General features: G+C 40.2%; 1 non-coding gene across 1 annotated transcript; it reads left to right on the top strand.

Annotated features, from left to right (window-relative positions):
- Positions 1-3,155: 3,155 nt before the first annotated feature.
- LOC123935680 lies at positions 3,156-3,264 on the top strand. The gene has a single exon (XR_006816965.1). It is a non-coding gene; the product is annotated as a U6 spliceosomal RNA (small nuclear RNA).
- The last annotated feature ends 19,189 nt before the right edge of the window (positions 3,265-22,453 follow it).

Genomic DNA, 22,453 nt, shown 5'->3' on the forward strand with positions numbered 1-22,453 from the left:
GAATCATATCAAATAGAGTCAGAGCAATTGAGATCAAACCTCTCACACGAAGCAGATCCTACACAGCCTTCTAAATATTGCGGGTTTCAGACGGTTCTAGAAAAGATGGAAAATGAGTATTCAAAAAAAATGGATACTTTTTTTTAAAGATTTTATTTATTTATTTGATAGACAGAGATCACAAGTAGGCAAAGAGGCAGGCAGAGAGAGAGGAGGAAGCAGGCTCCCTGCTGAGCAGAGAGCCCAATGCAGGGCTCAATCCCAGGACGCTGGGATCATGACCTGAGCCGAAGGCAGAGGCCCTAACCCACTGAGCCACCCAGGCGCCCCAATGGATACCTTTTTAAAGTTCAAAATTTCTAATTACAAAAAGATCAAAATTCATTACCGTCTACTGGACACACTCCTATCAAAATTGTGATCCATAGTCAATTTCAATTCCAATGGTGGCACTAGTGGCTTATCAGATATATAAACCAATTTCCCATTTGTTGCAGTCAAAATATTCCAAAGCTGTCAAATTGCTTCCCAGCTACCAACACCAGTTCCAAAATTTCTATAAGGTCTAAGCAAAATAACTTCAGAAAATTTCCTTAGTATACCATCTGACTAATAATACTTTAAACAATAATGACCCTAGTTATATTTTAGATTCACACTAATCACATAGATTGCAGTATTATCTCCTATTATACCCCTAATTGCACCCTATGCTTAAGTAAAATGAGCAAACAAACAAAAAACCTCAACTATCCACCAATTCCTAAAACGGCCTCACTTTTGCTTTTGCTCATGCACTGAGCTTCCTTCTCCTCTTCCTAACTCTGGGGTCCTAAATTCTACTGTTTTCTTTGCAGAGCTCTGAATGGGTGGCTGCTCACTTTCCTTTACTTACCCCTTCCCATAAATCAAGATCAGGTTAGCATCTTCTCATGTCTTCTTTACTGTATCCCCAAAGTATTATTTCACCATCTCCCCTCAAAAGCCCTTCTTTCCTCAAAGTCCACACTACTCAATTTTATCACCCTTTCAATGTTCAATGTCAACTTCCATGTCTCCCTCCTACATTTACTAAGGAGTTTAATACTACCTGCTTTCCTTTCACCTTTTCATCCTGAAAGCCTTCCTCATCCCCCCCTTGATGATCTAACATACATATTTCACAGCTCCTTGACATATTCTATTCTAATTTCTTCATCTCAACTGTTTCAATCATCTCTTTCTGTCGTGATACCTGGAACGGTTCTACCTCTAAAACCAAATGCCAAATCTACTCGACTCTTTCAAGGCCTTTAATCCATCAGCTCTTTTACCTATTCTCCAAGGCCACCACGTCCCCTTGAACTTCACTTCCTTCTCTACCTAGGAGAGATCCCAGGGACAGTGAGTCTTCAATAACAGTAACCAGCATTTGCAATTCTCCTATCCCCTTGATTTTCCACCAAACCTATTCTTCCAATCCCCCCTTGGACAAACCAACCCAACTATTTATATTTTGCATTCCTATTTACAGATAACAAAGTACTACTGAGTAAAATCCTATACTCCTGACCACCAGTTTGCCCATCACCCACCACCTCCACTGTTATCAGAACAATCTTTTAAAATATAAATTAGGCAGGACTGCAGGAATGGCAGAGTAAGGAGCTCAGCAAACCCTCTCCTGCCAAAACAGCAATATAACTGTAGAAAATGATCAAAAACAACCATCCCAGGACTCTGGAAGTAGACAAAAATTAAATAAATTGAGAAGCGTTCAAGAAAACCTATTGAACCTTGGGTCAGGACAATGGGAATCTCTGGTGTTTCAGCCTGAGGGTGTTCACATCCCATCCCCCTCCTTCCCAGCTCCACTGGAGCTACAAGGGCAGAGCAAGACAAGCCATAAAAACTAACAACTTGGCTGCTAGAGGGGAATTACTTGTTCAGGAATGAGCACAAAAAAGTCCTATGCCCAGGGGTATTGAAAACAAAAGCAAACTCCTTAGATCAGGGGAAAACACAGCATGGTTACCTGAGGTCACAGTGTTGGTTGGGGCAAGAAGCAACAGAACAGTTGCTGCCAAAAGTTTAGCCAGAGAGATCCAGAAAACAAGACAGCCCTAGTGGGACTTGATAACCTCCCTCATTTCCCTGGTGATATAGAAGGCCATGCCTATGTGTAAGGCTGCACTCAAGCTCAGGATACTGGAGAAGGTCCTAGTTATCTACACTTCCCCGGCTGAATGTGAAACCTTGCATGGACACAGAGGACACATGAGAAAACCCAGCAGAAAGTAAAAATCAGGTAAGACCCATAAACTCCCTGAACTTTGAATTTGCTGCTTAACCCACACATAATTCCATCAACAAAGGGTGGAAGACAATACTGGCTCAAGGTGCTTCAACAGGACAACCTCTAAAAAGAGCACTGGCTGACCACTAAGTTATCCTGACCCCAGGTCGGACACCTAGGGAGCCAGGCTTAAAAGTAAAAATGATTTTTAAAAAACTGAAGAGAAACATCAATGGGCTACACATTGTACATTCTGTGAAGACAGTCCAGGCAGTCCAATTAAGCAAAAAAAGAAACAAAACCACAAGGGCCTCTGGCGGGTGGAGGGTGGTATCAGAACCTTAGCTTAATATTTTGAGGACCTGCTGACTGTTTTCCAAAGTGGCTGTAGCCACTAGGGTGGCTATGGTTAAAAAAAAGAAGGACAATAAACAAGTGTTGGCAAGGATGGGGAGAAAACTGCTGGTGGAAATGTAAAATGGTGTGACTGTTTTAGAAAACCGTGTGTAGGGGCACCTGGGTGGCTCAGCGGGTTAAAGCCTCTGCCTTCAGCTCAGGTCATGATCCCGGGGTCTCGGGATCGAGCCCCACATCGGACTCTCTGCTTGGCTGGGAGCCTGCTTCCTCCTCTCTCTCTCTCTCTCTCTCTCTCTCTGCCTGCCTCTCTGCCTACTTGTGATCTCTATCTGTTGAACAAATAAATCTTAAAAAAAAAAAAGAAAAGAAAACCGTGTGTTAATGGTTCCTCAAAAGGTTAATCATATAGTAACAATATATGACCCCAAAAATGGAAACAACTCTAAAATGTCCATCAACTGGTAAAGGAGATAAGGTACTGTGAAACTGAATAAAGGAAACCTTATTTAAAATGCAGTCATGTGTGCTCGCTTGGGCAGTACATATACTAGAACTTGGAACAATACAGAGAAGATTAGCACCAGCTGCTGCTCAAGGATGACCCGCAAATTCATGAAGCATTCCATACTTTATTTTTTAAAAATGAAATGAAATGAAATGAAATAAAAAGCTGCCAGGAGGCCAGAAGGGGGAGCTCTCATGCCACACCACTCCCTGTACCCCTTTGCAGACTCAAGGGTAAGAAACTTACTTTACCCTCCCAGCGGGATGAAGGAAGATTTTCTTCTTGCCCGGCAACCGCCCAGGCAATGAGAGAGGACTACAACTCAGCCAGTGAAAAGCCACTATGCTTCAAACTCCCAGTTTACTCCAATGGACTTTTTGTTTATAACAGCCCTTTCCCAACATCCCCCTTTTCTCTATAACAAAGCAGTCTTCTCTTCTGTTCTCCCAACTTGCCTGTGGCTTTTGCCTATGGCTTTTGCAAGAGATGGCTTGTCCTGAAATGCAATTCCTCTGTTACTCCCAACTAAACCCCTTTCGCTGGTACAATAACTGGCTATTTTACTTTTAAGGTTGACTGTGCATTCGTACAATGGGATACTATTCAGATATAAAAAGGAATGGACTAAGTACTGATAGACGCTCTGACATGGATGAACCTTAAAAATACTATGCTAAGTGAAAGAAGCAGGGCAAAAAAAAAAAAAGTCGCATATTGTATCATTCCATTTATATGAACTATACAGAGTGGGCAAATCCCCAGAGACAGAAAGTAGATCATTGGGCGCTGGGGGCCAAGTGGAAGGAGAAGTAGAAAGTGACTCCTCACCAGTACGGAATTCCTTTTTGGTATGAAACAAATGTTCTGGAATTAGATAATGGTCACAGTTCCATAACCTTGTGAACATACTATAAAATACTGAGTTATATACCTTAACATGGTGGGCTTTATGGTATGTGAATTACATCTCAATAAAAAAAAAAACTAATGCTAAATGAAAGCATCCAGATGCAAAAGGCTATATAGTATATGATTCCACTCATATGAAATCTCTAGAAAATATAAGTCAATAGAGACATAAAAGAAGATTAGCAGTTGCTTAGAGCTAGGGTTGGGAAAGGGGAATGACTGAAAAGGTATAAGAGATCTCATAGCCTGGGGGCGCCTGGGTGGCTCCGTGGGTTAAGCCTCTACCTTTGGCTCAGGTCAAGATCCCGGGGTCCTGGGATCAATCCCCGCATCGGGCTCTCTGCTCAGCAGGGAGCCTGCTTCCTCCTCTCTCTCTCTGCCTGCCTCTCTGCCCACTTGTGATCTCTCTCTGTCAAATAAATAAATAAAATCTTTTTTAAAAAAAAGAGAGATCTCATAGCCTGATGGAAATATTCTAAAATTGGATTGTGGTCATGGTTGCACAATTATATAAATGTATTAAAAAAATCACTGAATCGTATACTTTAAATATATGAACTTTGTGCTATGTAAATTATACCTAAATAAAGCTGTTGATAAAAAAAGAAAATATGAATAAACTAGAGCTTCTTAGGGAAATGGCAGGTTTGGGGCAAGAACTATATATGTAAGCTTTGTGCCAGAAATCAAGCAAATATGGAACCCTAATGAGTAGTGTCAGAGGAATATAAGAGGCAAAGTTCTGGTAAAATAAAGGATGATTCAAACAAGAATAATGAATGCAATCAATTGAAACCCATTGAACACATTTAAAAAATGAGTTCACAATGATAGAGAAAAAACACAATTCATTAGATATCACGGAAAATAACTAGGGCACCAACTCTTTATTTGGAAAATTGTCAATCAAGTCCAAGATCAAGAATAAAGCATTTCTCCTGCCTTCCCTTTAAGGTAATCCTACAGCCATGGTTGATGACAGAAAGTTTACTTCCAGAAACTAATTAATGTAGAAGATAAAATTAGGAAATCACCATTTTGAAACTCCTAGTAAAATAATTAATTTTGCCAATAATCGTCAATAGATTTGACCATTAGATAAAACATCATAATGCAGGAATCAGGTAGGTATCACCTATGAGTTAACAGACATGGGCCTCCAGATGTGATTCAAAGTGAATTACACAGCAACCTCTGCTAAGTATTCTTGACAAAAAAAAAGTTGAGTTTGAGTATCATCAAACTTCTAAAGCTAACGTCCATTATAGACCAATATGGAGTACAGAGGAACAAAGTAAATGACAGAATAAGAAAGCAAACAGACAAATCCACAATGTGGGATTTTCTATAGGACAACTGACCCACTTTCTGCAATAAGCCAGTGGCTTGAAAAAGAACAAGTGAGGTACAGACCGCTTTAGATTAAGATAGACTTAAGAGATAATAACCATCTTACATAACTGAAACTTTGTACCCCTTGACTAACTTTTCCCACATTCCCCCTCTCCCCTTTGACTGTGGAGAATATTTCATAAGTATATCAAATCACCAAGTTACACATCTTAAATTCATACAAGTTTGAATTGTCAATTATAGTTTGTTTTAGTCTATCCAGGCTGCTATACCAAAATACCATACATTAGGTGGCTTATAAACAATGGAAATTTATTTCTCTGAATTCTAGAGGCAGGGAATTCTAAGATCGGAGCACTGGCAAATTAAGTATCTGGTGAAAGCCTGCTTCCTGGCTCATAGATAACTCTCCCTCTCTTTTTGTTTTTTCCCCTAAGATTTTACTTATTTATTTATTTGAGAGAGGGCGAGGGAGACCACAGAGGTAGAGGGAGAAGCAGACTTGCTGCTGAGTGGAGAGCCCAATGTAGGGCTCTATCCCAGGACCCCAAAATCATGACCTGAGCCAAAGGCAGATGCTTAACTGACTGAACCACCCAGACGCCCTGACTCTCTTTTTGCTGTGTCCTCACATGGTGAAATGGGTGAGGGATTTTTCTGGGGTCTCTTTTAAAAAAGCATTAATCCCATTCATAAGGGCTCCATTCTCATGATCTAATCCCCTCCCCAAACCCCCACCTCTTATTACCATTACAGGGGGGGCTAGGTTTCAACATATGTTCAACATAAACATTTAGTCTATAGCAACCTCAATAAAGCTGGGGAATAAATGAGATCATAACCAAATGTAATGGATGGACCTTGCTTGGATTCTTATATGAAAAAAAAAAAAAACTGTTAGACTATCTTTTAAGATAATCTGGTAACTTTTATAATGAACTAGGGTATTAGATTCTATTAAGGCATTATTAACTGTTTTATTAACTGTTTGTGTTTTATTGTGTTTAATTAACTGTTATTAACTGTTTGCATGACAGGGAGAGACACAGCAAGAGAGGGAACACAAGCAGGGGGAGTGGGAGAGAGAAAAGCAGGCTCCCCGCTGAGCAGGACCCTGGGATCTTGACCTGAGCCAAAGGCAGATGCTTAATGGCTGAGCCACCCAGGTGCCCCAGGAATTATTAATTTTGTAAGATAGCATGACAGCATGGTTATACAAGAAAATGTCTACCTTTGAGACATGCCTAGGAAATGAGCAGGGATGAAATAACATGATGCCTGGGATTGGCTTTAAAACACTTCAGCAAGGGCGCTTTTTAAGATTTTATTTATTTCAGAGAAAGAGACAGAGAGAGAGCAGGGGGGAGGGGCAGAGGGAGAGGGAGAAGCAGATTCCCCAATGAGCAGGGAGCCTGTCACAGGGCTGGATCCCAGGACCCCGAGATCATGACTGGAGCCAAAGGCAGATGCCTAACTGACTGAGCCACCCAGGCACTCCCAGCAAATTTCTAAAAAAAAGAAAGAAAGGACATAAAAAGAGAAAAAAAGAGATAGCTGAAACACGATCAGCTAAATCTTGACAGTTATTGAATATGGCTAATAGGTATATTAGGGTTTGTTTTCAGTATCTGCTTTACTTATAAGTACATTTGAAAACACGTAATAATCTTTTAAATTCACAAATCTATGGGGCACCTGGGTGGCTCAGTGGGTTAAAGCCTCTGCCTTCGGCTCAGGTCATGATCTAGGGGTCCTGGGATCGAGCCCCGCATCGGGCTCTCTGCTCAGTAGGGAGCCTTCTTCCTTCTCTCTCTCTGCCTGCCTCTCTGCCTACTTGTGATCTCTGTCTGTCAAATAAATAAAATATTTTAAAAATAAATAAATAAATAAATTCACAAATCTAATCATGTCACTTCCAAACACAAAAACCCTTCAGCAGTTCCCCAGGGTTCACAGCCACAAGGTTCAAATCTACAACAGGGTCCGTAAAGCCCTCCGTAACATGGCCCCCAATGTTAGCACTTACCACTCCTTCAGTTCCAGCTACTAAACTATTTCACAGCTTCATGTCTCTGCATCTACTGTTTCCCTTGTCTTTATCCACACACTTCTTCCCACACCTTTCTGGCCCAAGAAGAACTTTCTTCCTTCCTTATTTTTAAGATTTTATTTATTTATTTGATATATAGAGAGAGACAGAGCAAAAGAGGAAATACAAGCGGGGAGAGGGGAGAATGGGAGAGGGAGGGGGAGAGGGAGAGGGAGAAGCAGACTTCCCACTGAGCAGGGAGCTTGACGCTGGGCTCAATTCCAGGACCCAGGCAGGGATCAAGACCTGAGCTGAAGGCAAGCGCCTAAGGACCAAGCCACCCAGGCGCCCCTGAGAGGAGCCCTCTGATTCTAACGCAGGTCTCTTCTGTGAGGCCTTTCTTGACCTTCAATATTTTGTCTTCTTTGGTTTTTGAACCTTATTCTCCTAGCATATATGGTCTGGGTTCTGACTGACAAGTTTTAGAGTCTTTGCTTAGGTTTGAACTCCTGTACCCCGGAACCCTGTTACTGGGATTCCCAGAGCCTTCATATGAGTCCTTCCGTGCTCTCACTGTTCTCTTTCCCACAGACACACCTTGGAGTCACTGCCACAGGGCACAACACTTGAAGAGGCACTCCCTCTCGGGTTCAAGCAAGTGTTGGATGGGCACCACAGGCCCCTCATTTGTCTCACCCTAGTTCTGGCCCTGGTCCCTCCTCAGACCTTACAGTCCTAGCATTAAAGTCCTTTCTTTTACCACCTTATCTTTTAGCACCCTCAGCTCTGTTTCATTCACTCACATCCACCTAACTCCCCTTTCATACTCAGCATACTGGAAAATGTAACTGTCTCCATTTGCAAGCGGAAAATTGGCTCTGGTTGCGGGCCCTGGTTGCTAAGCAGCGCTGATGTTACACCCGTCACAGACGTGGAAATAGCTTAATTCCTTAGTGAAATTAGACTGAAGAACAAGTACCATCAAATCCTAAAAGCTCTTGAAAGCACTCAGCACATCCCTTCAAACCACCATTAAGTATCCACCTACCTTTTCTTCCTCTAATCAAGACTGCCTTTCTCTCAAGTACTAGCACTTACATTAACATTTAAAAACTTATTCGGTTGAAAAAAAATTATTCAATTGTATTTTAATAGCTAATATCACAAAAAAAATCATCTCATTGGTGATGTGTAGTGTTTCGTTTTTGCTGTGGGTTAAGCTGGCTTTCCTCTGCTACTTGGAACTATAACTACCACTTATAAATGGTTTCTCTAGTAAAATTGTCCAAAACTCCAAATTGCTAATTTAAATAAACTTAAAACACATGAATTAAACATTTACCTTTCCAATCATGTACAAACTGTATTTTACAGTACCAAACAGATTTAGTCAATAAGGAAAAACCTTTATAAGAGAATTCCAGCTAATGGCTGTAGAAGGGATTACAAGACTAGAAAAATCACCAGTTTGAAACCCCATATGAAAGAGCTGATTCGGGGCACCTGGTGGCTCAGTCGTTAAGTGTCTGCTTTCGGCTCAGGTCATGATCCCAGGGTCCTGGGATGGAGACCTGTGTTTGATGCCCTGCTCAGTGTTCCCTCTTCCCACTTCCCCTGCTTGTGTTCCCTCTCTTGCTGTGTCTCTCTCTGTCAAATAAATAAATAAAATCTTTAAAAAAAGAAAAGAGCTGATTCAAATGATGATCATCAATGGATGCTAAAACCAATAGGAGAAAGATAAATAAGGAAGGAAATTTACAATGGAAGAACTCAGAGGTTACGAAGCTGCACTCACCAATTACAACATCATTAAAAGTGGAACGACCAGACATTGGAATAGCAATGTGTGACGGTTTGGATTCAAATGGAAAAGAGTACAGGGGCGCCTGGGTGGCTCAGTGGGTTAAAGCCTCTGCCTTCGGCTCAGGTCATGATCCCAGGGTCCTGGGATCGAGCCCCACATCGGGCTCTCTGCTCCGCAGGGAGCCTGCTTCCTCCTCTCTCTCTGCCTGCCTCTCTGCCTAGTTGTGATTTCTCTCTGTCAAATAAATAAAATATTTAAAAAAAAATGGAAAAGAGTACAGCATTCTCCAAGAATGGAAAACAGAGTTTAGAATGACTGAGACACAGAGTTTAAGTAAATGGAGCTGAAGCAGGAGCAAGACGTAGGGCCTTGTAAGCTATGCAAAGAAATTTGGACTTTCTCTTAATGGGACTAGGAAGTCACTGAAGGGTGTGTTTTATTTATTTTTTAATAATTTTTAAATTTTTTTATAAACATATAATGTATTATTAGCCCCAGGGTACAGGTCTGTGAATCGCCAGGCTTACAAACTTCACAGCACTCACCATAGCACTTAACCCTCCCCAATGTCTATAACCCCCACCCCGCCCCCACAACCCTCAGTTTGTTTTGTGAGATTAAGAGTCTCTTATGGTTTGTCTCCCTCCCCATCCCATCTTGTTTCATTTATTCTTTTCCTACCCCCAAAACCCCCCACATTGCATCTCCACTTCCTCATATCAGGGAGATCATATGACAGTTGTCTTTCTCTGATTGGCTTATTTCACTAAGCATAATATGAAGGGTGTGTTTTAGAAGGTGTTTCCTGGCTGTAGTATGGAGAATGATTTGGGGGTAGGAGAGAGTGGGGCGGGTAGATGAATTAGGAGACAGTGCAATAGTTCAGGTGAGAGGTGATGCTGGTCTGGATTAGGGTAGTGGCAGTAGGAATAGAAAGAAGTATATGGATTCAATGGATATTTAGCAAATGGTCCCAAAAGGATTTGATGGTAGAATAACTACAGGGAGGGTGATATGAAGGCTTCAGGCTTGGGCAACTGAGTTGACATTGGTGCCATTCGGTAAGATTAAAAAAAAAAAACCCAAGAGGAGGCATAGGTTTAGAGAAGGGGGTGGGGAATGAGCTCGCTATGGGAAATGGTGAGTGTGGAGTTCCTATGCACATAAGCAGATACATACACAGAATCCAAAGCTCAGGAGTGAGGTCAGTATCAGATGTACATTTGTGTGAGGGAGATGTATAGTACAATCAGTTGAAGCCATGAGAATGCGTAAGATGACCGTAATAAAAAACAGCAAAGCATAACACATGTCCCTGGAGGCCCTTCTCTTCCACCCCTTGCAATCCCAGGCCAACAGCAGAAGAGAAGCCAGATCACTGAATTCAAGCATAGGAGGTGAGGGCCCACAGCCAGCACAGGCCCGCAGGAGGTCAGCCTGTATGAAGGGGAAGAAGAGGAGATAACAGGCACTGAAGGAGAATATGAATTTGTAGAGAGCACTTGGGGCACTGGTGTGGCTCGGTGCGTTGAGCATCTGACTCTCGGTTTTGGTGCGGGTCATGATTTCATGGATCGTGGGACCGAGCCCTGCACTGGGCTCCGCACTAAGTGTGAAGTCTGCTTAAAGATTCTCTTCCTCCACTCCTTCCCCCACTCACACATGCTCTCTCTCTCTCAAATAAAATAAATCTTTGAAAAAAAATCATAGAGCATTCATCCGTGCTGTCCAATTAACCCTTTACTATATTGTCTTGGGTTGAACTATTCTTTAGGAAATGCCTCACACGCATGTCTAATCTCAGTAAAACTGTAAGCTCCTCATGAAGTTTTTGAAAAAAATGCCTTTCTATCCCTCACTATACGTACAGAAGTCAAGGAGCTGTTTAAGATCAGGAGGCTTAGTTGTTGACTACAGAAGAACAACCTCTTGGGTAGGCAATATCTTTGCGGTCAAGCATCTCAACCGTCAAGGGTATTCAAACTAGCCAATCTGACAATTAGCTGGATTATATGCCAATGTATTGATTTACAAAGGGAAATAAGTTTATCTCAAAGACCAGGACAGGATCATTTGTACAGGGCAGTCTCTCTAGGGGAGAAGGAATATTCAGTGGGCCAGACTATATATTAAAATGTTGATTTGGGGGCACCTGGGTGGCTCAGTCGGTTAAGTGTCTGCCTTCAGCTCAGGTCATGATCCCAGGGTCCTGGGATCCAGCCTGGTGTCAGGCTCCCTGCTCAGCAGGAACCCCGCTTCTCCCTCTTCCTCTGACCCTCCTCATTGCTTGTGTGCACTCGCTCTCTCTCGCTCTCTCTCTCAAATAAATAAATAAAAATCTAAAAAAAAAAACAAACCTGGTTGGGTGCCTGGGTAGCTCAGTTGGTTGAGCGACTGCCTTCAGCTCAGGTCATGATCCTGGGATCGAGTCCTGCACCGGGTTCTCTGCTCGGTGGGGGTCTGTTTCTCCTTCTGACCTTCCCCCTCTCATGCTCTCTCTCTCTCTCATTCTCTCTCTCAAATAAATAAATAAATAAATTTTTTAAGAGGTTGATTTTTTTTAAAAGAAAGACAGCATGCACAGGTAGAGGTGGGGGAGCGACAGAAGGAAAGGGAGAGAGAGAATCCTAAATAGGCTCCATACCCAGCATGGACTCAATCTCACAACCCTGAGATCACAACCTGAGCCGAAATCGAGTTAGACCCTTCACTGACTGAGCCACCTACTTGCCCATGAGTACTTTTTTTAAAACAAGAGGAGTTTATATCCATAAAGGATATATGCCCACTAAATTATACAAACCTGATAAACTGTCTTTCTCTACTCAAGATATTTCTATAAAAAGCCTACCTAACCAGAATGGGAGATGATAGAATTGGTGAAAGGAAACGTATTCTTACTTGTAATGTTTTAATATGTTTAAGAAGGAGAAGTATTCACATATTACCTAAAAACATTAAAAGTAAAAATATTTTAAATAAACAACAAAAAGGACACCCAGAAAAGGCTAAAGGAGCAACATATCACTTTCCCTTTCCAGGCTCCTTACAGATAATAAACCTTCACCTTTCTATTCATAGAACACTATCTCCAATGGAGAAGTTATAAGGCCGTTGAATAAATTAGGATTTCTTTGCAGTATTACATTTCATTCTCTTCTTCTTGAGACTACACTCTGGTCTTTGATGAAAACTTGAAAAATAACCTAGTCTCATTAAAAGAAAACTTAGAAGCTTCTCCTTAGGGTAGGTTAATTCTGTACATGTTTGCTTTCCAATAGCTACTTTTATCTATTACATTTAATTTTACTTCGTTTTAAGACAATGACCTTTTCCAATCCCTATTTGCAATTCTGAGAGCACCTTTCTATAAGGCACCTTTCCTCCCTTTAATAAGGTGTATAAGTATTTGCTGACTGATATAGCAGATTTAAAAAGAAGGGTGCATTAATAGGAGATTTTGTCAGACAGATTTTTGAAGCTTGAACTAGCTGACCCTTAAAGTCCCTTAGATTCAATGAAGGTTCTGTGATTAAGGGAGAATAGCCTAGGGTCTTTGAAACATTTTTCTTTGCCCTGCACCAAGGAGGATATAGACTGAGCAAGACTGGCCAATTTCCTCTCAAGAATAAGTTTGGACTTTGTGAAAGACCTCCATCTTACAATAAACAAGGCTTTCTAGGATCTTGAAGCACTGAGCCTATGAAAAAACTAGCCATTGGATCTATTTTTTTTTTGTATTATGACAGGTCTGTTTGTTCAGATCCTATGTACAACAGCAGCTGAAGGCAGATGAATAGCAGCCACCTTTATCTTTATCTGGTGGATTGACTTAAACATGGGAGAAAGTCTCAAGTCAGGCTGAAAAGATTTGAGCTCTACCCTCCTTTTTAAAAAAATAATATGAGGGGCGCCTGGGTGGCTCAGTGGGTTAAAGCCTCTGCCTTCGGCTCAGGTCATGATCCCAGGGTCCTGGGATCGAGCCCCGCATCGGGCTCTCTGCTCCGCAGGGAGCCTGCTTCCCCCTCTCTCTCTGCCTGCCTCTCTGCCTACTTGTAATCTCTGTCACATAAATAAATAAAATCTTTAAAAAAAATATGAGGATAACTATTTTTTAAAAGATTTTATTTATTTATTTGAGAGAAAGAGAGAGAGAACATAAGCAGGGGGAGTGGCAGAGGGAGAAGCAGGCTCCCCACTGAGCAGGGAGCCTGACTTGGGGCTCGATCCCAGGGTCCTGGGATCATGACCTGAGTCAAAGGCAGATGACAAACAAATTGCGCCACCCAAGCACCCTACCCTGCCCTTCTCGAAATTTTTATATAGTTACTTGTATGAAGACACTAATAGCATACTAATCAAATTTACAAATGACCAACTGGAAATGATACCTAGTATACTGGATGGCATTCGAGATTCAAAGTGGGCTTGAAAAACAGGAATAATAGGCTGAATTTAACAAATCAAAAAGAAAAAGATCAAGACTTGTACCAGGTCCTAAACACAACTGTGCAAGTACCAAATGGATGAAGAAAGCCACAAAGTTAAAGTCTTATAGATTTCAACTAACTATAGGCTCAACATAAATCAACAGAGTGATTGGTATAGCTGTCAAAAAAAAAAAAAAAGTAACTTGGGGCGCCTGGGTGGCTCAGTGGGTTAAGCCTCTGCCTTTGGCTCGGGTCATGGTCCCAGGGTCCTGGGATCAAGGTCTCAGGGTCCTGGGATCGAGCCCCACATCAAGCTCTGTGCTCAGCGGGGAGCCTGCTCCCCACCTCCCACCTGCCTCTCTGCCTACTTGTGGTCTCTCTCTCTGTGAAATAAGTAAATAAAATCTTAAAAAAAAAAGTAACTTAATCTTGGCCTGCATGAGTGGTGGTATAGGGTCTAGAACAAAGAAAGTTATTGACCCACTCCTCTATATTGATCAGAACACACATATCTGAAATAGTACTTTCATTCTAGATGCCAGTCTTTAAAGAGAGATATTAATGAACTGAAGTATTAACAGAACAGAACAGAATAACCAGAATGATGAGAAGACCTTAAAACTACCAGGAGAATAATGGCAGGATATTCAGCACAGAGAAAGCAAGACTTAGCAGAGGAAACCAATGACTACTGTTTTCAAGTATAAGACTGTCAAATATTAGAGCTGACTAACAATGGCAGAGACAGCCTCTGGAGCAATTTACTCAAATAATGAAGTGTTCAAGCACAGTCCTAAATAATCACTTGGTAGGGTTATGGAAAGCAATTCAAAAGCCTAGGATAATTCCGAGGTCTCTCTGCTAACAACAACAAACAACAATAACAAAAACCCAAAAGTTAAGATACTCCAGTAACAACCTAGCACCCAGATCTTGGTTTCTAAATATCATTCCTCACTTAAGAGAGCCAGAGCTCCTTAAAGAAATAGCTAATTCCAGGGCTGGGGCAGGAAAATACAGGATAAGCCTGAGATAGTCCTGCTATCTCAGAAAGTAAAGAAGTGCTAAAGAGTGGTGGGGACATGCCAATGGACACAAATCAGTTTATGGGGCTCCCACTGGTCACATTTAAGCATCAAACTGAACCAATAACAGTAAAACATAGCCCAGACACTAAATAAGAATCCATGTGTTCATACTAATCAATCAACCAATACATGGGGTTAAAGGGAAAGTTCTTCTTTATAGTAGAATGCCATCTCATAACTAATAAATGTGGAACTAGAGGTGTATTTTAAAAGTCACCATTGTTCACATATCATAGTAAACAATTAAGCAATTATCAATGAATGTTAAAAACTCCTAAGTGAAAGTTTGATGAAAAACAAGACATTTATACAGTCTCAATGGATTCCACCACAAACTGCGTATTAATTACAAAGGGGAAAATAGTAAATTTGCAATGGAGAAAACTGGCAGACCCACTTTAAACAGACAGTTAACCGTATTGATTACGGGGTAAACGGACATCATGTACCTCCTGTTGTAATGCACTAAAAACACCCTCACCTCTGTGATATTCCAACAAAAATGCATAACCCGAGGTTAACTATAAGCAAACATTAGACAAACCCAAAATAAGGAACATTCTACAAAATAACTGGACAGTCCTCTTCAAAAATGCCAACATCATGAAAGGAAAAAAAAGAAAGACTGAGGCACTATTCCAGATTAAAGGAGACTAATGTGATGTGACAAATAAATTCAATGTATATCCTGGATTTTATTCCATACCAGGAAAAAAATTGCTAAAAAGGACATTATTGGGACAAGAGGTAAAATCTGAATATGGAAAGTAATAGTATTGTATCAATGCTAATTTTTCTGATTTTGATCATTATATTGCATTTTTAAAAAAAGATTTTATTTATTTATGAGACAGAGAAAGAGAGCACAAGCAGGAAGAGCAGCAGGGATCAAGTCCCACACAGGGCTCCTTGCTCAGCTGGAAGCCTGCTTCTTTCTCCACCTCTGCCTGCCTGTGTGTGCTCACTCTCTCTGTCTCTCCCTGACAAATAAATAAATAAAATCTTTAAAAAAAAAAGAATACAGAAAGTGTAACCATAAAAGAAAAAATGAGTTAATTTCACCAAATTAAAAAAGCTGTTCATCAAAAATCACCATTAAGAATGCTAAGGATGAAGGGGTGCCTAGGTGGCTCAGTGAGTTAAAGCCTCTGCCTTCGGCTCAGGTCATGATCTCAAGGTCCTGGGATCAAGCCCCACATCGGGATCTCTGCTCAGTGGACAGCCTGCTTCCTTCTCTCTCTCTGCCTGCCTCTCTGCCTACTTGTGATCTCTGTCTGTCAAATAAATGAATAAAATCTTAAAAAAAATGCTAAGGATGGGGCACCTGGGTGGCTCAGTTGCTAGGCATATGCCTTCAGCTCAGGTCATGATCCCAGGGTTCTGGGATCAAGTCCCACATCAGGCTCCCTGCTCGGCGGGGAGTCTGCTTCTCCCTCTCTCTCTGCCTGCTGCTTTCCCTACATGTGAGTACTCTCTCTGTCAAATAAATAAAATATTTTTTAAAAAAGGAATGCTAAGGATGAAAAAAGATTAATACCCAAAATTGGCAAGTATACGGGGAAAACATAGTTTCACACCTTATTGGAAAGAGTATAAATTAGTAGAATCTAGGAGGTTATTTGACTGTGTTATTAAAATTCTAAATGTGGGGGCACCTGGGTGGCTCAGTGGATTAAGCCACTGCCTTCGGCTCAGGTCATGATCTCAGGGTCCTGGGATCGAGCCCCACGTCAGGCTCTCTGCTCTGCAGGGAGCCTGCTTCCTCCTCTCTCTCTGCCTGCCTCTCTGCCTAGTTGTGATTTCTCTCTGTTAAATAAATAAAATATTTAAAAAAAAATTCTAAATGTGCATATCATTTGTCACAGCAATACCTTTCTAAAAATGTATCCTACAGAAATATTCACAGAGGCACACAGCTAGCTATGTGTACAAAGAACATAGTAGAAAAAAAAAAAAGAAAAAAAACATAGTAGTATTTGTGATAAACATTAGATCAGACCAAATGCCTATTGATAGGTTTGGTGAAATAAACGATGGGCCATGCATACAATGGAACACTATGCAGCTCTTAAAGTGAGTTAGTTGGCATAGAATCAGAATGAATGGTGGTTACCAGAGGCTGGGAGATGAGGAAAAAGAGAGATACTGATCAAACAATATAAACTCTCAGATTACATCATTACAAGACAAATAGGTTCTGGAAACCTAATGTTGAGCATGGCAAATGTAGTTAATAATGTTATTATATACTTGAAATTTGCTGAGAGTAGATCACCAGTATTCTCACCACACACAAAAAGGTAATTAACTATATGTTAATTAAATTAATTGTGGTAATCATTTCACAATGTATACATATGTCAAACATCACATCATATACCTTAAATATATACATGTTTTATTTTTCAAAACAGATAAATAAAAGTATTTTTAAATGAATGGCTTAAGAACCTAAGTAGCCAAAACAATCTTGAGAAAGGAGAAAAAACTAGAGGCATTACATTCCCTGATTTCAAACTATGTCATAAAGCTATAGAATCAAAACAGTATGGTATTGGCATAAAAACAAACACATAGCTCAATGGAACAGATCAGGTACCCCAGAAATAAACTCGAACACATATGTCAATTAATTTATGACACAGGAGCCAAGAACACATTATGGGGAAAGGACAGTCTGTTCAATCAGTGGTGCTGGGAAAATTGGGCAGCCACATGCAAAAGAATGAAACTGGACCACCTTCTTACACCGTACAGAAAAATCAACTCAAAATGGATTAAAGACTTGAGTGTAAGACCTGAAACCATAAAATTTCTGGGAAAAAACATCAGCAGTAAGTTCCATGATATTGGTCTTGGTGAAAAATTTTTGGATTTGACACCAGAAGAAAAGGCAACAAAAGCAAAATTGAACATACAAACTAAGTTTCTGCATGGAAAAGGAAGCCACCAACAAAATGAAAAGGTGACCTACAGAATGGGAGAAGATATTTGCAAATTATATATCTGGTAGGGGTCAATACCCAAAATACATAAAGAACACATAAAACTCAATAGTAAAAAAAATCTATTTAAAGATGATTCTGAATAAATATTTTCCCAAAGAATTCATACAGACAGATGGCAGTAGGTACATGAAAAGATGCTCAACATCACTAATCATCAGGGAAATGCATATCAAAATTACAATGAGATACCACCTTGTATCTGTTAGAATGGCTATTATCAAAAAGATAAGAGGGGGAGGGGAAGGGGAAAAAAAGAAAAGAAATAATAAGTGTTGGGGCGCCTTGGTGGCTCAGTCGTTAAGCATCTACCTTCGGCTCAGGTCATGATCCCAGGGTCCTAGGATCGAGCTCCACATCGGGCTCCCTGCTCAGCAGGAAGACTGCCTCTCCCTCTTCCACTTCCCTTGCTTGTGTTCCCTCTTTCGCTGTTTCTCTCTCTGTCAAATAAGTAAATAAAATCTTAAAAATAGAGAGATAACAAGTGTTGGTGAGGATGTAGAGAAGAGGCAGCCTTTGTGCACTACTGATGGGAATGTAAACTGGTGTAGCCACTATGGCAAAGAATATGGAGGTTCTCAAAAAATTAAAAATAGAACTATCACATGATCCAGCAAGTCCAGTTCTGGGTCTTTATCTAAGAAAATGAAAATACTAACTTGAAAAGGTACATGCATACCCATGTCCATTGCAGCGTTATTTACAATAGCCAAGATATGAAAACAACCTAAGTGTCCACTGATGGAAAAATGGATAAAGAAGTCATTGGATGCGGTGCCTAGGTGGTTCAGTGGGTTAAGCCTCTGCCCTCAGCTCAGGTCATGATCTCAGGGTCCTGAGATCAAGCCCCACATCAGGCTCTCTGCTTAGCAGAAGACTGCTTCCCCTTCTCTCTGCCTGCCTTTCTGCCTATTTGTGATCTCGCTCTGTCAAATAAATAAATGAAATCTTCAACAACACTGGGTGTGGTGCAAAAACAATGAACACTGTTACGCTGAAAATAAACAAATAAAAAATAAATAAATAAACAAATAAAAATAAAAGCTAAAAATATACACACGCAAATGCAGATTGGATTTAATTCAATTCTGGAATGCAGGGCATCCAGGCATTTAATGATTGCAATTTTGACATCCTTAGGCCTTGACTAGGTCTCTACCAGTTTTTACTAAAATCCCAATCTCCTCAGTGCAGAGATAGGTAATTAGCATTAGTCATAACAAACTGATAATTTCCCAGGACATTTGTTCGATTAAAATGGACTGAAAGAAAAAAAAATATCTTCAACAACAACAAAAGGAAGAAATCATTGGATACATATACAATGGAATATTATTATTTTTTGCAATGGAATATTACCAAGCCATAAAATGAATGAAATTTTGCCATCTGTGACAAAAATCTTCCCATCTGTGACAACATGGATGGACTTTGAGGGCATTATGCTAAGAGAAATAAGTCAGACAGAGAAAGACAAAAACCATATGATCTCACTTATAAGTGGAATCTTAAACAAAACAACCAAGCTCATTGATAGCAGAGAACAGATTGGTGGTTGCCAGAGGTAGGGAATAGGGGGTGGGTAAAATGGCTAAAGGGGGTCAAAAGGTACAAGCACCCAGCAATAAAACAAATAAATTATTGGGATGTAATGTACAGCATGGTACTATAGTTAATAATACTGTATTGAATATTTGAAAGCTGCCGAGAGTAAATCTTAAAAATTCTCATCACAAGAAAAAATTTTGTGACTATGTATGATGACAGTTGATAACTAGTGTGGTGATCATTTTGTAATATACACCAATGCAGGATCATTATACTATATACCTGACAATTACATCTCAATTTTAAAAATTAAAAAGTAATGCATTGATACTATATGTAGTAAAATGATAAAAATGTCCAAAGTAATACTATGCAAAAAAGGAAGTTGCAAATGTGTATAAAATATAGTTTGTGCCTAGTATTATAAAAATTATATAAAAATATGTACATAAGCAAAACTCTGGAAGGCTTACACTAAATTCTTAGCAGTGGTTATCTCAGAGTGATAGGATTCTTTTAAAAAGATTTTATTTATTTATTAGACAGAGAGAGTACAAGCAGAGGGAGCAGCAGGCAGAGGGAGAAGCAGGCTCCTGCTGAGCAGGGTGCCTAATCTGGAATTTGATCTCAGGACTCTGGGATCACGACCTGACCCAAAGGCAGTCACTTAGCCGACTGAGCCACCCAGGCACCCTTCAGAGTGACAGGATTACGAGAACTTTATACTCTCTAGGTTGTAGGTTTATGTTATGAAGCAAATCTTTTATAATACGTATTACTTTTAAAATACTTAGAACACAGGTTTTGGGGAAAAAATGGAGGGGTTATGGATCTGAAGGGTGATTACAAAAGGATTAAGGTAGTAAGAAAGCTAGAACAATCCGAAGTTGAGGACAGAATGAAATAATAGAATTTTGTATTTTCAGTAGAGTAATTCTGGGAAATGACCAAATCCAGCATCCGGTGGAACAATTTTGCTGCAGGAGTAGCATGGAGGAGAAGAGCACTAGCTGGTCAGGGGACTGTGAAGCTACAGCGTTGCTTGGCCAGTCCAACCACAGAGCACTGTGATCAGCTCCCAGGTGAGGGGTAGGACTTTGGGTAGCGGGGAGAAAGCAAGCCAGATGCCTAAGTCCTCAAAGAATATAAGGAAGTAAAGAACAAGTTAATAAGTGACTACATCAAGAAGAAATGAAAGGTAATATTCCCAGAAGGCATGAGCCTCAGAGGAGCAACTTTTCATCTGAGGGTAAAAATGATGATGACATCTTCTGTGAAACAAAAAAAATGACTAATGACTAAAAAAAGAAAATTAGTAACTTTGCAATACTGGTGAGGTATAAGACTATGGGTCCTCTCATTTGTGGTTGGTAGGAATGCACATAAGAACAAATTTTCTGGATAAAAAATTGGCAGTACTTATCAAATTTGTTCATGCCATGTGATTCAGCAGTGGTAATTCGATAAATCTATCCTACAAATCCATTAACACATACACAAACATACATGTTAGGATGTTCACTGTAGCACTGATTGTAAGAGCAAAAAAACTAGAAACAACCCAAACCTTCCTCAGTAAGTAACATCGGTTAAATAAATGACATGAGTTTCTCATTCAAGAGCCACAGCAATAAGGGAGGCAGGAGTTTGGGGAAAAGTAAGGCTTCAGTTAAAAAAAAACCTAGAGGGATAATTTGGGGAGGAAATCTAGGGTACAGTAGGGTTTGTTTACAATGGAATTCGTTTTCCAGGAAACAGTGCAAAGAACTGGCACGAGAGACAACAGTGGGTGGATAAATGGGTGTAAAGGAAGGCACAGAAGGGTAGAAGGAAGCCCAGAGGGGTTCAAGAAAGAGTAAATAAACAGGCAAATGATCAAAGGGGTTTGCAGGATAAACTGGCTTTCAGGTTAACTGGACCCATCAGCCTAAAACGCCCTCCCCCCACCCTTGATAGTCTAGGAAACCCCTATTCAGTCATTATGTGTCAGACCAGAAATTGTCTTTCAATGAGGCTTTCCTTGATACCCTGTGGTAGAGTTAATGAAATCCTTCCCTCACGTTCCACACAATTTATACAACCATTCTTAAAGGATTCATTACTTCTGATGAGGAGTACTCAACATGAAGTTTATGCATGGTCATCAGGGAGAGTGCCCACACAGACCTTCAAACTTTATGTAAAATTCTGTGCATTTCTGTGCATTTGCGGAGGTAGGGGAAGTCCACAGTTTGCTTGTTTTTTTAAGTTTTTTCTTTCCTTTTTTTAAAAAAGTAATCTCTACCCTCAACATGGCACTCAAACTCACTACCCCAAGATCAAGAGTTGCAGGCTCTACCAACTGATCCAGACAGGTGCCCCTCAAAGTCTAGAGTTTTTAATCAAATTCTTCGATAATTACTGTAATATAACTTGTTTGTCAGACATTTTTTGAGCAATCTGATATATGCTAGGCACTATACTACAGACATGAAACAAAAAGGTAGCTACACCCAAAAAGTTTACACATGAGAAAAAGAGAAAAGTAAACAAAGGATTACACAATAGTATGAAACATAAAAGAAGCCTAAATAAAAAGACATATTCCATTACTGAAGACCTACAGAAATGGAGAGATACACCATGTTCCTGGCTGGGAAAACTCATAATGTAAAGACATCAACTCTTTCCAAATTAAGTTGAAAGCTCAATGTAATCTCAACTAAAATCTCAACAAGATCTTCTGTGGAATTTATTGACTGACTCTAGAAATTCTTGTAGAAGGAACAATGAGCTAGATTAGCCAAGAAATATTTTAAATACAACAAGGAAAACTTGCTCTATCACATCTAAATGTATGATAAAGCCATAGCAGAAATTTTATTTATTTATTTATTTATTTATTTATTTATTTATTTTAGAGAGGGAGAAAGAGGAGGGAGGAGCAGAGAGAGCAGGAAAGAGAATCTTAAGCAGTCTCCACACCCAGCACAGAGCCCAATGTGGGGCTCAGTCTCACGACCCTGAGATCGTGACCTGAGCCAAAATCAAGAGTCAGTCCCTTAACTGACTGAGCAATCCAGGCACCCCCATAGTAGTGATTTTAATACTGAGATGCTATTAATATTGACATTGGTGTAGGTATAAACAAATACATCAGTGAAACAAAAG

The sequence above is a fragment of the Meles meles genome, chromosome X (assembly GCF_922984935.1).
Source record: "Meles meles chromosome X, mMelMel3.1 paternal haplotype, whole genome shotgun sequence".
Taxonomy (NCBI): Eukaryota; Metazoa; Chordata; class Mammalia; order Carnivora; family Mustelidae; genus Meles; species Meles meles.